This window comes from Schistocerca serialis, chromosome 8, assembly GCF_023864345.2.
Source record: "Schistocerca serialis cubense isolate TAMUIC-IGC-003099 chromosome 8, iqSchSeri2.2, whole genome shotgun sequence".
NCBI lineage: Eukaryota > Metazoa > Arthropoda > Insecta > Orthoptera > Acrididae > Schistocerca > Schistocerca serialis.
Genome location: NC_064645.1, coordinates 608,212,292 through 608,227,189, shown reverse-complemented (window position 1 = coordinate 608,227,189; position 14,898 = coordinate 608,212,292). Strand labels below are relative to the sequence as shown.

At 42.2% G+C, this 14,898-nt stretch overlaps 1 protein-coding gene and 1 non-coding gene across 3 annotated transcripts in view; both read left to right on the top strand.

The window, feature by feature from the left end:
- The window catches only part of LOC126416621 (sodium-coupled monocarboxylate transporter 1-like), a 334,959-nt gene that overhangs the window by 55,999 nt on the left and 264,062 nt on the right, over window positions 1–14,898 (top strand). The gene's annotated exons all lie outside the window — the stretch shown is intronic.
- Window positions 11,367–11,441, top strand: Trnas-cga (transfer RNA serine (anticodon CGA)). The gene has a single exon. It is a non-coding gene; the product is annotated as a tRNA-Ser (tRNA).

The following is a 14,898-nucleotide window of genomic DNA, read 5'->3' as shown; positions in this document are numbered from 1 at the left end:
ACGGTCGCAGGTTCGAATCCTGCCTCGGGCATGGATGTGTGTGATGTCCTTAGGTTAGTTAGGTTTGAGTAGTTCTGAGTTCTAGGGGACTGATGACCACAGATGTTAAGTCCCATAGTGCTCAGAGCCATTTGAACCTAAACCGTGCAGGAACCGTATTTATCCATTCCGAGGCGACTGGAAGCTGTTTTCTATGCCAACGGTCTTTTTTACATCGTATTAGGCACGGTAATGTGTTGTGTTTGTGACGTTTCCATATTTTTGTGAAACCCCCATGCATGTACCTCACTGCACCGCCGGCGCCGCCGGTCCACTTGACGTCTTGAAAAATCGCGAATGTCGTGCCATACTGTGCACCTCCAGCCAGCTATTGCCCAGTTTCTGTTTTGTTCGACCCATTGAAGACGTGCCGATTTATAGGCAGCAGTGAGCAGTGTCTTCTTGTGACATACAAGACATCGCAAGTCCCTTGCACGCAGTTCACTTCGCAATGCTCTCTGGGAAACTGGGCGACATTGACCTGCATTCACTGCCAGCAGCAATTCTTGGAAGATTTAAAACAGACTCTCATTGACAGTGTGCGACACTCGTCTCCAGCTCTTTCTGGATAGGACATTCTTATGACCAAAGCTGTTATATCGTTTTACATGACTGCAACTTGTAGCAAAACAAGTGGATGCTTTCCTCCTATTATGTTTTTCTCCTCCCCCCCCCCCCCCCCCCCCAAAAAAAAATAATTCTCAGCAAATATCTCCAGCATTTTTATTTTTATGGTATGTGCTAAGCATCCAAAATCTTGAATATTAACTCAGGACTTAGCCAATTTAACTTTATTACTCATTACATTCTTTTAGTTAGTTGGAACTCATAAGTATAATTAGATTACCTAGAAAGTGTGCTAATTTCAGAATACCAGTAATATAAAACTTCTTTTTGATTGTTGCTATGTAAATATGTATCAACTGCTAACTTCCAGATAAGGCAGATCAAAAGTATATGTACAGTATATATGCAGTAAATAAGTGAAGTACCTATACAGCTAATGCTGGAAATATGTTAGCAATTTTTGCACTCATTTATTTTCAGAGTTATTATCATTCTTAGTTAAAATACTGTTACTGAGATAGAATCCTATATTTTGGCAAAATAGATAGCAAAATTCAATAGCAATTATTGCTATACCTAAAATCTCACCCCACCATTCAGTTGTCCAGCAACGTAAGTTTTTAATAGTAATTTGTATAAAGACAGCAAAGAGCAGTGGCTGAATATATTGCTAATTATTTTAATCTTAGCTATAAAAGAGAGGCTGCTGGAAGCCATTTTAGTCACTGTGCCTGAAGTTACGACGTGAGCAAGATCTGTGTCCAAAATTACTGCACAATGTACACAGACGAGTTGACACAAAGCACAATTCGTAAAAGATGCCGAGTTTTATGTAAATTCCGTGTCCGAGAGTTGATACATTGACTACTTTTCAATGATAAACTGTGAACTCGCAGTTAATCTCACAAACTGTTTTAATTTTGAGTAAAGCATTCTGCAAACTGTAACAATAGTATTGTACTGTGAAGTATGGTATTTCCAAATGGCTTTTCCTGCGTACATACTTCTCCTCTTGACAAGACTATTTCAAAGGACAGTGTACTCAGGGAACGTGTTAACGACTTACTTGCCACACGTTAACTTTTGGGACATTTCAGTGTGAAATTACTGCACTCTAACAATCACAATACAGTGTGTTTGAGAAGCAATGGTCAGTCTTCAGGGATATGACTGAAATGACCATTCGTAATAAAAATGTCAAGTAAACATGGGGTCTGAAACGCATAACTTAAGAGCTATGAGCAATTACTGACCTTTGAAATTGTGAAACAAACCTCTTCTATTGCATGCTCAATGTTTTCCATATTTTGGGAAGTGGCAGTATGGACCAAAACAAGAAAAAAATGTTCAGTGAACATTGCTCTAAAATGCGCACCTTAAAAGTTATGAGCACTGGTTCATTAGGAGAGTTGTGTTTCGAAGTAGCGGAGATGAACAAGTGCTCATAGCTCTTAAGGTATACGTTTTAGAGCAGATGTTTACCGGACATTTTTTTCTTGTTTTGGTCCATACTACCACTTCCCAGAATATGGAAAGCAAAGGGCTTACAGTAGAAGAGATTTGTTTCACAGTACTAAAGATCAAGACTTGCTCGTAGCTCTTCAGTGATGTGTTTACAGCCCATGTTTACATGACTTTTTTGTTTCGAATGATCATTCCTGTCACATCCCTGAATAGTGACCATTACTTCTGAAACGCCCTGTATATGGCATCAACAGACTATGGCTTACCCTTTATCTGTGGATAAATTATAGTAAGTGAGGCTCGACCAGTACATTATTCAACATCAAAGCGCTATTAAAGTATCTGAACTGTAAACTTTGTGCAGACCATGTCGTTTGAAATAGTGTAGTTAAGATAACCACTTTTCAGTAATTTCTGAGAAAGTTTTTCATGGAGAAAAGCAGTCTGGAAAATAGTACTTTAAAAATAGACACAAACAGTCTCGACCGCAAAAACATTTATTTTGATGGTAACCGGTTTTGGTCATTTCCTCACCATCCTCGTATCATTATGGGAGGAAATAGCGGTGAAGGGAGCGAGTGTTTTAACGTCAACTATTGTCAGTTAACGTTCATGGAGTTACAACACCTGCTTCATGTACCGCAACACCCTACCGTCATGGCAGGATTCTCGAACATATTCTCAGTCCGAATATGATGAATTTCCTTGAGATAGAGAAGTTACTGTCCATGCATCAGCGGAGCTTTAGAAAGCATCGCTCCTGCGAAACGCAATTCGCCCTTTTTTCACATGATATCTTGCGAACCATGCATGAAGGGTATCAGACGGATGCCATATTCCTTGACTTCCGGAAAGCGTTTGACTCGGTGCCCCACTGCAGACACCTAACTAAGGTACGAGCGTATGGTATTGGTTCCCAAATATGTGAGTGGCTCGAAGACTTAAGTAATAGAACCCAGTGCGTTGTCCTCGATGGTGAGTGTTCATCGGAGGTGAGGGTATCATCCGGAGTGCCCCAGGGAAGTGTGGTAGGTCCGCTGTTGCTTTCTATCTACATAAATGGTTTTTGGATAGGGTGGATAGCAATGTGCGACTGTTTGCTGATGATGCTGTGGTGTACGGGAAGGTGTTGTCGTTGAGTGACTGTAGGAGGATACAAGATGACTTGGACAAGATTTGTGATTGGTGTAAAGAATGGCAGCTAACTCTAAATACAGATAAATATAAATTAATGCAGATAAATAGGAAAAAGGATCCCGTAATGGTTGAAAACTCCATTAGTAGCGCTTGGCACAGTCACGTCGATTAAATATTTGGGCGTAACATTGCAGAGCGATATGAAGTGGGACAAGCATGTAATGGCAGTTGTGGGGAAGGCGGATAGTCGTCTTCGGTTCATTGGTAGAATTTTGGGAAGATGTGGTTCACCTGTAAAGGAGACCGCTTATAAAACACTAATACGACCTATTCTTGAGTACTGCTTCCTATCAGGTCGGATTGAGGGAGGAAATAGAAGCAATTCAGAGGCGGGCTACTAGATTTGTTACTGGTAGATTTGATCATCACGCGAGTGTTACGGAAATGCCTCAGGAACTCGGGTGGGAGTCTCTGGAGGAAAGGAGGCATTCCTTTCGTGAATCGCTACTGAAGAAATTTAGAGAACCAGCATTTGAGGCTGACTGCAGTACAATTTTACTGCCGCCAACTTATATTTCACGGAAAGACCACAAAGATAAGATAAGAGAGATTAGCGCTCGTACAGAGGCACATAGGCAGTCATTTTCCCCTCGTTCTGTTTGGGAGTGGAACAGGGAGAGAAGATGCTAATTGTGGTACGAGGTACCCTCCGCCATGCACCGTGTGGTGGATTGCGGAGTATGTATGTAGATGTAGATGAAAAAGTGATCGAAACCGATCACCCTCAAAATACATGTTTTGCGGTCGAAACTGTTTGCGTACAGTTTTAAATCACATTTCAACTAGACCTACTGATGGCATGTTAGCAGAGGTAAATAAGATAACGCTACAGACTGATACATCATTACGCTGGGAAAGCCGGCCGCGGTGGTCTCGCGGTTAAGGCGCTCAGTCCGGCACCGCGCGACTGCTACGGTCGCAGGTTCGAATCCTGCCTCGGGCATGGATGTGTGTGATGTCCTTAGGTTAGTTAGGTTTAAGTAGTTCTAAGTTCTAGGGGATTGATGACCACAGAAGTTAAGTCCCATAGTGCACAGAGCCATTTGAACCATACGCTGGGAAACCCGTGTTGATACACCAACAAGGAGGAGATTAGTGTTTAACGTCCCGTCGACAACGAGGTCATTAGAGACGGAGCGCAAGCTCGGGTGAGGGAAGGATGGGAAAGGAAATCGGCCGTGCCCTTTCAAAGGAACCATCCCGGCATTTGCCTGAAACGATTTAGGGAAATCACGGAAAACCTAAATCAGGATGGCCGGAGACGGAATTGAACCGTCGTCCTCCCGAATGCGAGTCCAGTGTGATACACCAACAAATCGGATAACTTCATTCACGGTGAGCTCATGGCATAGGCGGAAGTTAGAAAGTTAACAGTTGCTTACAGTGCACATTAGTGCTCGCTAAACCCGAATCGCGAGCTACCACACGCCGTGGACTACTAAAGGTCGCCGGTTGCGTCTCATCCCGCACCGCCATTGCCCCTGCAGTGTATCTGTGTCAGGTATTGGCTGGTCTGTCGCCACACTTTCGCTACTTCCGCATGTTTTCTTACGTTTTGTTCCGTGAACTCGTTGCGCTTTACATACAGTTATGGGTGATACTGTCCAACTAGAACACAAAATTGAATTTGAGGGCCCGGACACGTGCGTTCTTCTCCATCTAAATTACATCGGTTTCAGATCCAGGAAAGGTGACCATCGATGCAGATTTATTACGGAATGGAAGGTTTCTTTCCTCCTCGAATCTACTTTTTTTCAGACTATGCATTATTGCATGCGGAGGGCAATAGACCAATCGTTTCTACGTCTACGTATGCACTTACATCTACATAGATACCCTGCACATCACATTTAAGTGCCTGGCAGAGTGTTCATCGAACCACCTTCACAATTCTCTATTATTCCAATCTCGTATAGCGCGCGAAGAGAATGAACATCTATATCTTTCCGTACGAGCTCTGATTTCCCTTATTTTATCGTGGTAATCGTTCCTCCCTATGTAGGTCGGTGTCAACAAAATATTTTCGTATTCGGAGGAGAAAGTTGGTGATTGGAATTTCGTGAGAAGGTTCTGTCGCAACGAAAAACGCCTTTATTTTAATGATGTCCAGTCCAAATTCTGTATCATTTCTGTGACACTCTCTCCCATATTTCGCGACAATACAAAACGTGCTGTCTTTCTTTGAACTTTTTCGATGTACTCCGTCAGTCCTATCTGGTAAGGATCCCACACCGCGCAGCAGTATTCTAAAAGAGGACGGACAAGCGTAGTGTAGGCAGTCTCCTTAGTAGGTCTGTTACATTTTGTAAGTGTCCTGCCAATAAAACATAGTCTTTGGTTAGCCTTCCCCACAACATTTTCTATGTGTTCCTTCCAATTTAAGTTGTTCGTTATTATAATACCTAGGTATTTAGTTGAATTTACGGCTTTTAGATTAGACATTTATCGTGCAACAGAAGTTTAACGTGTTCCCTTTAGCACTCATGTGGATGACCTCACACTTTTCATTATTTAGGGCCAACTGCCACTTTTCACACCATTCAGATATCATTTCTAAATCGTTTTGCAGTTTGTTTTTATCTTCTGATGGCTTTACTAGTCGATAAACGACAGCGTCATCTTCAAACAACCGAAGACGGCTGCTCAGATTGTCTCCCAAATCGTTTATATAGATAAGGAACAGCAAAGGGCTGTAACACTAACTTGCGGAACGGTAGAAATGACTTCTATTTTACTCGATGACTTGCAGTCAGTTACTACGAAATGTGACCTCTGTGACAGGAAATCACAAATCCAGTCACATAATTGAAACGATATTTCATAAGCACGCAATTTCACTACGAGCCGCTTGTGTGGTACAGTGTCAAAAGCCTTCCGGAAATCCAGAGATACGGAATCGATCTGAACTTGTCAATAGCACTCAATACTTCATGTGAATAGAGAACTAGTTGTGTTTCACAGGAACGATACTTTCTAAACCCATGTTGACTGTGTGTCAATAGACCATTTTCTTCGAGGTAGTTCATTATGTTCGAACACAATATATGTTCTAAAATCCTGCTGCATATCGACGTTAACGATATGGGCCTGTAATTTAGTGGGTTACTCCTTCTACCTTTCTTGAATGTTGGTGTGATCTGTGCAACTTTCCAGTCTTTGGGTACGGATCTTTCGTCGAGCGAACGGTTGTATATGATTGTTAATTATGGAGCTAATGCCTCAGCATACTCCGAAAGGAACTTAATTGGTATACAGTCTGGACCATAAGACTTGCTTTTATTAAGTGATTTAAGTCGTTTCACTACTCCGAGGATATTTACTTCTACGTTACTCATGTTGGCAGCTCTTCTCGATTCGAATTCTGGAATATTTACTTCGTCTTCTATTGCGAAGGCATTCCGAAAAGCTGTGTTTAGTAACTCTGCTTTGGCAGCACTGTCTCTGGATAAAATATGGCTTTCGCAAAACATACAGAACAACTATACATCTGGGACAACACCAAGGAAAATGGTAGCTCCAAAATATTTACGGACGCTTTTGTACAGCGAATATCAGTGTTTTCGGTGATGGATGTAGTGATGAAGTGTCTGTAAGAGATGTAAATGTAGTCCCGTCGAGCGGTAGCGAATATTCTATTCGTATTATGGCGATCCAACGCAACAATAATCCTGTAAGCGATAGGCAAGTCCTTGCGTGTTGCCGCGTTCCAAGTATCTCAGTAAACCTCGTTCATACGTGTCACGACACAGGAGTGATGTCTCACGTGTTGCTAAAATTAATCATATAAATAAATTGGCCTGGGAGTCGGGACAGGTTCCATCAGACTGGACAAAAGCAGTAATCACACCAATCTTTAAACATGGAAACAGAAAAGATTGTAACAACTACAGAGGTATCTCTTTAATCAGCGTTGTGGGTAAAATCTTCTCAGGTATTGTTTAAAGGAAAGTGCGAGTATTAGTTGAGGACCAATTGGATGAAAATCAGTGTGGGTTTAGGCCTCTTAGAGGTTGTCAGGACCAGATCTTTAGCTTACGGCAAATAATGGAGAAGTGTTATGAGTGGAACAGGGAATTGTATCTACGCTTTATAGATCTAGAAAAGGCATATGACCGGGTTCCTAGGAGGAAGTTATTGTCTGTTCTACAAGATTATGGAATAGGAGGCAAACTTTTGCAAGCAATTAAAGGTCTTTACATGGATAGTCAGGCAGCAGTTAGAGTTGACGGTAAATTGAGTTCATGGTTCAGAGTAGTTTCAGGGGTAAGACAAGGCTGCAACCTGTCTCCACTGTTGTTCATATTATTTATGGATCATATGTTGAAAACAATAGACTGGCTGGGTGAGATCAAGATATGTGAACACAAAATAAGCAGTCTTGCATATGTGGATGACTTAGTTGTGGTGGCAGATTAGATTGAAAGTTTGCAAAGTAATATTTCAGAGCTAGATCAGAAATGTAAGGACTATGGTATGAAGATTAGCATCTCCAAAACGAAAGTAATGTCAGTGGTAAAGAAATACAAACGGATTGAGTGCCAAATAGGAGGAACAAAGTTAGAACAGGTGGACGGTTTCAAGTACTTAGGATGCATATTCTCACAGGATGGCAACATAGTGAAAGAACTGGAAGCGAGGTGTAGCAAAGCTAATGCAGTGAGCGCTCAGCTACGATCTACTCTCTTCTGCAAGAAGGAAGTCAGTACCAAGACTAAGTTATCTGTGCACCGTTCAATCTTTCGACCAACTTTGTTGTATGGGAGCGAAAGCTGGGTGGATTCAGGTTACCTTATCAACAAGGTTGAGGTTACGGATATGAAAGTAGCTAGGATGATTGCAGGTACTAGTAGATGAGAACAATGGCAGGAGGGTGTCCACAATGAGGAAATCAAAGAAAAACTGGGAATGACCTCTGTAGATGTAGCAGTCAGGGCGAACAGGCTTAGATGGTGGGGTCATGTTACACGCATGGGAGAAGCAAGGTTACCCAAGAGACTCATGGATTCAGCAGTAGAGGGTAGGAGGAGTCGGGGCAGACCGAGGAGAAGGTACCTGGATTCGGTTAACAATGATTTTGAAGTAATAGGTTTAACATCAGAAGAGGCACCAATGTTAGCACTGAATAGGGGATCATGGAGGAACTGTATAAGGGGGGCTATGCTCCAGACTGAACGCTAAAAGGCATAATCAGTCTTAAATGATGATGATGATGATGATGATGATGATAAATTTCTTAACAGTTTTCTCGCCGGTAGTTTCTACCGGCTCCAACAGAACGCAAATTAGTCAGGGACGACACTTTTTTTTGCACAGGTTATAGAGATTCACACCTCTTACGGTATTTTACTTTTAGTCTTTAAATATATTTATGTTTTCACGATAAAATATATACCGCATCCACCTGTAGACTTTGCGAATGCTTATACAATTTTTTTCATTTCAAATACGGTAGCGCTTCTTTTGAAACGAAAAAGAAAGTCTTTAAAAATTACTTGTACCGTTAGTTTTTAATTTTTTGGTAACTACTGACAATAATTTTTTTTTTTTGAAAGTACTCCATTATCTTTTAGATTAAAAACAGAGATGTGTGACATTTTTATTAACATTTGAAATTGTCACTAAATAGCAATACTGTAAAAATGTCGTACATCTTCATTTTTAGTCTAAAGACGATCTTGATCTTGTAGTAGTTTGCGGGGATATTTTCGGTAGATCGCGGTACCGCTCAGGCTGTCTAGCCTGGATTGCTCCACTAAGGAACGGGACCTGTTGATCACGGATGTTGATGAGTCTTCGGTATGTTGCAGATATACCTGTCCTGAGTTCCGGGCTAAGGACTTTGGATGTGAAGGGCGCGAGTTTCCGAGAAAATCTACGCTGAATTTTCATGCACACCCGTTATATTTGTAATGATAATTATCTGTCGATCGACCGCGGGTGGGGTGTGGGTTCAGATCCCACACGTATATCTTTTTTCAGTTGTATTGAACAGAATACCGTTACATAGTACATGTCATACAAAATTATTCAGAAATAGTCAATTTCGCCGCAGTAATTTCATTATTAAATCAATCGTTACAGCAGGCTGTATTCAAATGTGTATTCCGTTTGTTAAAGAATAGAGTACAGAATTGTCTTACTTGCTATCGTTTGCTATGCTACAACAGAATACCGGATGATATTTCCCGGAGAACAACCGGAACACAAATCCGTAGAGCACTAATCGCATTTAATGAAAGCTACTGCCTTGCAGGCACACACATTTTTCAGGAGAGATACCGGAAAACACCGGAAAACTATATGCGACTGGAACAGGAAAGGGAGGTAATGACAGTTGCACGTAAAGTGCCCTCCGCCGCACACTGTTGGGTGGCTTACGGAGTATAAATGTAGATGCTAGATGTAGGTAGCTGTTAAATTCGATACGATTGTTCTTTCTTCGATCAACTTCGATGCGAACCACGTTTCTTTGATCATTCCTGTGAAAAAACTGAAATTTGTTTAATAATGCAGAATTAATTACCATATTTTATGGAATCTTTCCTCGAAGCGTTTTCTTTTTTAGTTTCTACCAAGTCGGGAGCATTTGTTTCGTTACCATTTTAACCCGGCTGTAAAAATAAAATTCAAAGGATTGGTAAAGTCCAGTACATTTAGATGCGATGCTTCTTACGGCGTAAGTTCATGCTTATCTTTCACCTACAAAGATCTGTTCGTAAATTCTCTCATCAGTCTGCCCACAACACGAAACAATAATGTAAATAGTTTTTTCTAGTCTCACGAACGGAAGAATGACAGCTTTTAAAAAGCTCTTCGTGCAGCACTTTAGTGAACTTTCATGATTTCGTGCAGGTCACAATTACATTTTTTTAAATTTATGAGTCAACTCTTCAACTCTTTTTTCAAAAAAAATGGCTCTGAGCACTATGGGACTTAACTGCTGTGGTCATCAGTCCCCTAGAACTTAGAACTACTTAAACCTAACTAACCTAAGGACATCACACACATCCATGCCCGAGGCAGGATTCGAACCTGCGACCGTAGCAGTCGCGCGGTTCCAGACTGTAGCGCCTAGAACCGCTCGGCCACTTCGGCCGGCCACTTTCTTCAACATTTCGACCAAATTTCCCAGGTGGTTCTTGCCTAAATAATAAAACGTAAGGGAATACCATTCCTAACACGTTATATTACACTGTGCTGTGAAGGAATGCCTAATCACGTTCAAATAAGTTCTCGCTGTTTGTTCCGTAAGAGATCTGTTGTACGTCGATCGCTGCCGGCAGCCGGTTTGAGCGGTGCTAATTACACAATCGTCTGTATCCAAAATCGTGTCGCTGCGGCTAATACTTCGTCCATCGTTACGAAATCTTTGGAGCTGTCGAAATATTTGAAATTTTAACTACGAACCACAAAGGGAATATACATTTTGAGGAAGTATGCCGTAATGACTGATTTAATGATGAAATTACTATGGCGAAAATGACTAGTTTTGAATAATTTTGCTTGAAATGTCCTGTTTAATGACATTCCACACGATGAAATAGGGGGAAATGTACACAGGCTTGTTTGGAGCTCGTCACGCCGCCATGGTAACCCTGAACCTTAGCTCCCGCAATGCGTTAGTAACGTTACTGCCATAGGAGGTACGCATAAAACTCAAAAATCGATTTTATTTTTCCGAAACTAGGAACCGTCGCGTGAAAGACCGCTAACCAGGATACGTTCCTCTGCAACATACCTCAACAACCTTCATAAATAGCAGTCAATAGGTCTGATTCCTTTGTGGGTTCAACAGCTTTCTTATCCCGCGCGATAGGCATTGTCAATCAATGACATTAGATTGTCAGGATGATAGTTACTTCCTGGCAGATTAAAACTGTGTGCCCGACCGAGACTCGAACTCGGGACCTTTGCCTTTCGCGGGCAAGTGCTCTACCAACTGAGCTACCGAAGCACGACTCACGCCCGGTACTCACAGCTTTACTTCTGCCAGTACCTCGTCTCCTACCTTCCAAACTTTACAGAAGCTCTCCTGCGAACCTTGCAGAACTAGACGAGATACTGGCAGAAGTAAAGCTGTGAGTACCGGGCGTGAGTCGTGCTTCGGTAGCTCAGTTGGTAGAGCATTTGCCCGCGAAAGGCAAAGGTCCCGAGTTCGAGTCTCGGTCGGGCACACAGTTTTAATCTGCCAGGAAGTGTCATATCAGCGCACACTCCGCTGCTGAGTGAAAATCTCATTCTGGAAACATCCCCCAGGCTGTGGCTAAGCCATGTCTCCGCAATACCCTTTCTTTCAAGAGTGCTAGTTCTGCAAGGTTCGCAGGAGAGCTTCTGTAAAGTTTGGAAGGTAGGAGACGAGGTACTGGCAGAAGTAAAGCTGTGAGTACCGGGCGTGGGTCGTGCTTCGGTAGCTCAGTTGGTAGAGCACTTGCCCGCGAAAGGCAAAGGTCCCGAGTTCCAGTCTCGGTCGGGCACACAGTTTTAATCTGCCAGGAAGTTTCATATCAGCGCACACTCCGCTGCAGAGTGAAAATCTCATTCAGGATGATAGTTGATTGTATGCGCGTAAGGTTACGTACGTTTTTTTCGTGTGTATATCAGACGTTCGATAATTTGAATAATTTGATCAAGGTATTGATACTGTGTGTTTACTGTGTTACATGAGCGTATCAACTGGGAAGAAAGAGAACGTCAAACTTCATTTCAGAACTGTTCATTCAGGGATTGAATACGATTTCCCACTGGATTTTGCTGTAAGGAAAGAGAAGGTAAGGAAGCTAAAACCATGCTCAACAGTCAACATTTTTAAAAACAATTAGACAAATATAAAGTAGCAACTGTGGCGTCATTCCGTGTTTTAAAAACTGTTGCATAGAGTAAGAGACCTTACGAAGATGTTCAATGATTCAAAAATTGTTAGAAGCTGAAAATTCATTACGTAATAAAACTTAATAAAACTGTGTTAAAGTCTGCTATAAAATTTGTACAACTTCCTACAAATAAAGTAATGAGGAGAGCTGAGGTTATGAGTTCTGACGTCATTTCACAACTTAAAACTGTCGTTGATCGCTGCAGCTATCTTTCCCTTACAATTTGGCGAGTCGACTGACGCAGCAGATACACCTCAGTTGTCAGTTTTTGCATGAACGGCTTTCGATAACTTCGAAATAAGATGATGATGATGATGATGATGTTTGGTTTGTGGGACACTCAACTCCGTCGTTATCAGCGCCCGTACAAGTTCCCAACCTTTTCTCAGTCCAAACTCGCCACTTTCATGAATGGTGATGAAATGATGAGGACAACACAAACACCCAGTCATCTAGTGGTAGGTGACAATCCCTGACCCCCCCCCCCCCCCCCGGAAATCAAACCTGGGACCCCGTGCTCTGGAAGCGAGAACACGACAACGAGACCACGAGATGCAGACTCGAAATAAGAGAGAAGCCGGCAAAGATTATACCGCGTTACAGGACAGGACTTACTTTTAGCGGTTAAAGATCTTATCAGCACTGCCGGCCGCTGTGGTCGAGCGGTTCTAGGTGCTTCAGTCCGGAACCAGTAGCAGGTTCGAATCCTGCTTCGGGTATGGATGTGTGTGATGTCCTTAGATTAGTTAGGTTAAAGTAGTTCTAAGTCTAAGGGACTGATGGCCTCAGATGTTAAGTCCCACCGTGCCTGGAGCCATTTGAACCATTTTATGAGCTCTGAAAATATTCCTGTGAAGAAGTTGGTGGGCTTAGAAACGGATGGAACTTCGGCGATGGTCGGCGCAGAGGAGTGATACGCAGCCTTGTGTGGTGTAGACGACAGCTTTCCGAAATTTCTTTCTTCTTCATCATCATCATCATGATTTAAGACTGATTATGGCTTTCAGCGTTCAGTCTGGAGCATAGCCCCCTTACAAAATTCCTCCATGATCCCCTATTCAGTGCTAACATTGGTGCCTCTTCTGGTGTTAAACCTATTACTTCAAAATCATTCTTAACCGAATCCAGGTACCTTCTCCTCGGTCTGCGCCGACTCCTCCTACCCTCTACTGCTGAACCCATGAGTCTCTTGGGTAACCTTGCTTCTCCCATGCGTGTAACATGACCCCACCATCTAAACCTGTTCGCCCTGACTGCTACATCTATAGAGTTCATTCCCAGTTTTTCTTTGATTTCCTCATTGTGGACACCCTCCTGCCATTGTTCCCATCTACTAGTACCTGCAATCATCCTAGCTACTTTCATATCCGTAACCTCAACCTTGTTGATAAGGTAACCTGAATCCACCCAGCTTTCGTTCCCACACAACAAAGTTGGTTGAAAGATTCAACGGTGCACAGATAACTTAGTCTTGGTACTGACTTCCTTCTTGCAGAAGAGAGTAGATCGTAGCTGAGCGCTCACTGCATTAGCTTTGCTACACCTCGCTTCCAGTTCTTTCACTATTTTGCCATCCTGTGACAATATGCATCCTAAGTACTTGAAACCGTCCACCTGTTCTAACTTTGGCACTCAATCCGTTTATATTTCTTTCCCACTGACATTACTTTCGTTTTGGAGATGCTAATCTTCATACCATAGTCCTTACATTTCTGATCTAGCTCTGAAATATTACTTTGCAAACTTTCAATCGAATCTGCCATCACAACTAAGTCATCCGCATATGCAAGACTGCTTATTTTGTGTTCACATATCTTAATCCCACCAAGCCAGTCTATTGTTTTCAACATATGATCCATAAATAATATGAACAACAGTGGAGACAGGTTGCAGCCTTGTCTTACCCCTGAAACTACTCTGAACCATGAACTCAGTTTACCGTCAACTCTAACTGCTGCCTGACTATCCATGTAAAGACCTTTAATTGCTTGCAAAAGTTTGCCTCCTATTCCATAATCTCGTAGAACAGACAATAACTTCCTCCTAGGAACCCGGTCATATTCCTTTTCTAGATCTATAAAGCATAGATACAATTCCCTGTTCCACTCATAACACTTCTCCATTATTTGCCGTAAGCTAAAGATCTGGTCCTGACAGCCTCTAAGAGGCCTAAACCCACACTGATTTTCATCCAATTGGTCCTCAACTAAGACTCGCACTTTCCTTTCAACAATACCTGAGAAGATTTTACCCACAACGCTCATTAAAGAGATACCTCTGTAGTTGTTACAATCTTTTCTGTTTCCATGTTTAAAGATTGGTCTGATTACTGCTTTTGTCCAGTCTGATGGAACCTGTCCCGACTCCCAGGCCATTTCATTTATCCTGTGTAGCCATTTAAGACCTGACATTCCACTGTATTTGATGAGTTCCAACTTAATTTCATCCACCCCAGCTGCTTTATTGCACTGCAATCTATTGACCATTTTCTCCACTTCCTCAAATGTGATCCTATTTCCATCATCATTCCTATTCCATTCTACCTCGAAATCTGAAACATTACTGATCGTATTTTCACCTACATTGAGCAACTCTTCAAAATATTCCCTCCATCTGCCCAAGGCATTCACAGGACTCACCAGCAGTTTTCCTGACCTGTCCAAAATACTTGTCATTTCCTTCTTACCTCCCTTTCGAAGACTGCTAATTACACTCCAGAATGATTTTCCAGCAGCTTGACCCATAGTCTCCAACCTGTTTC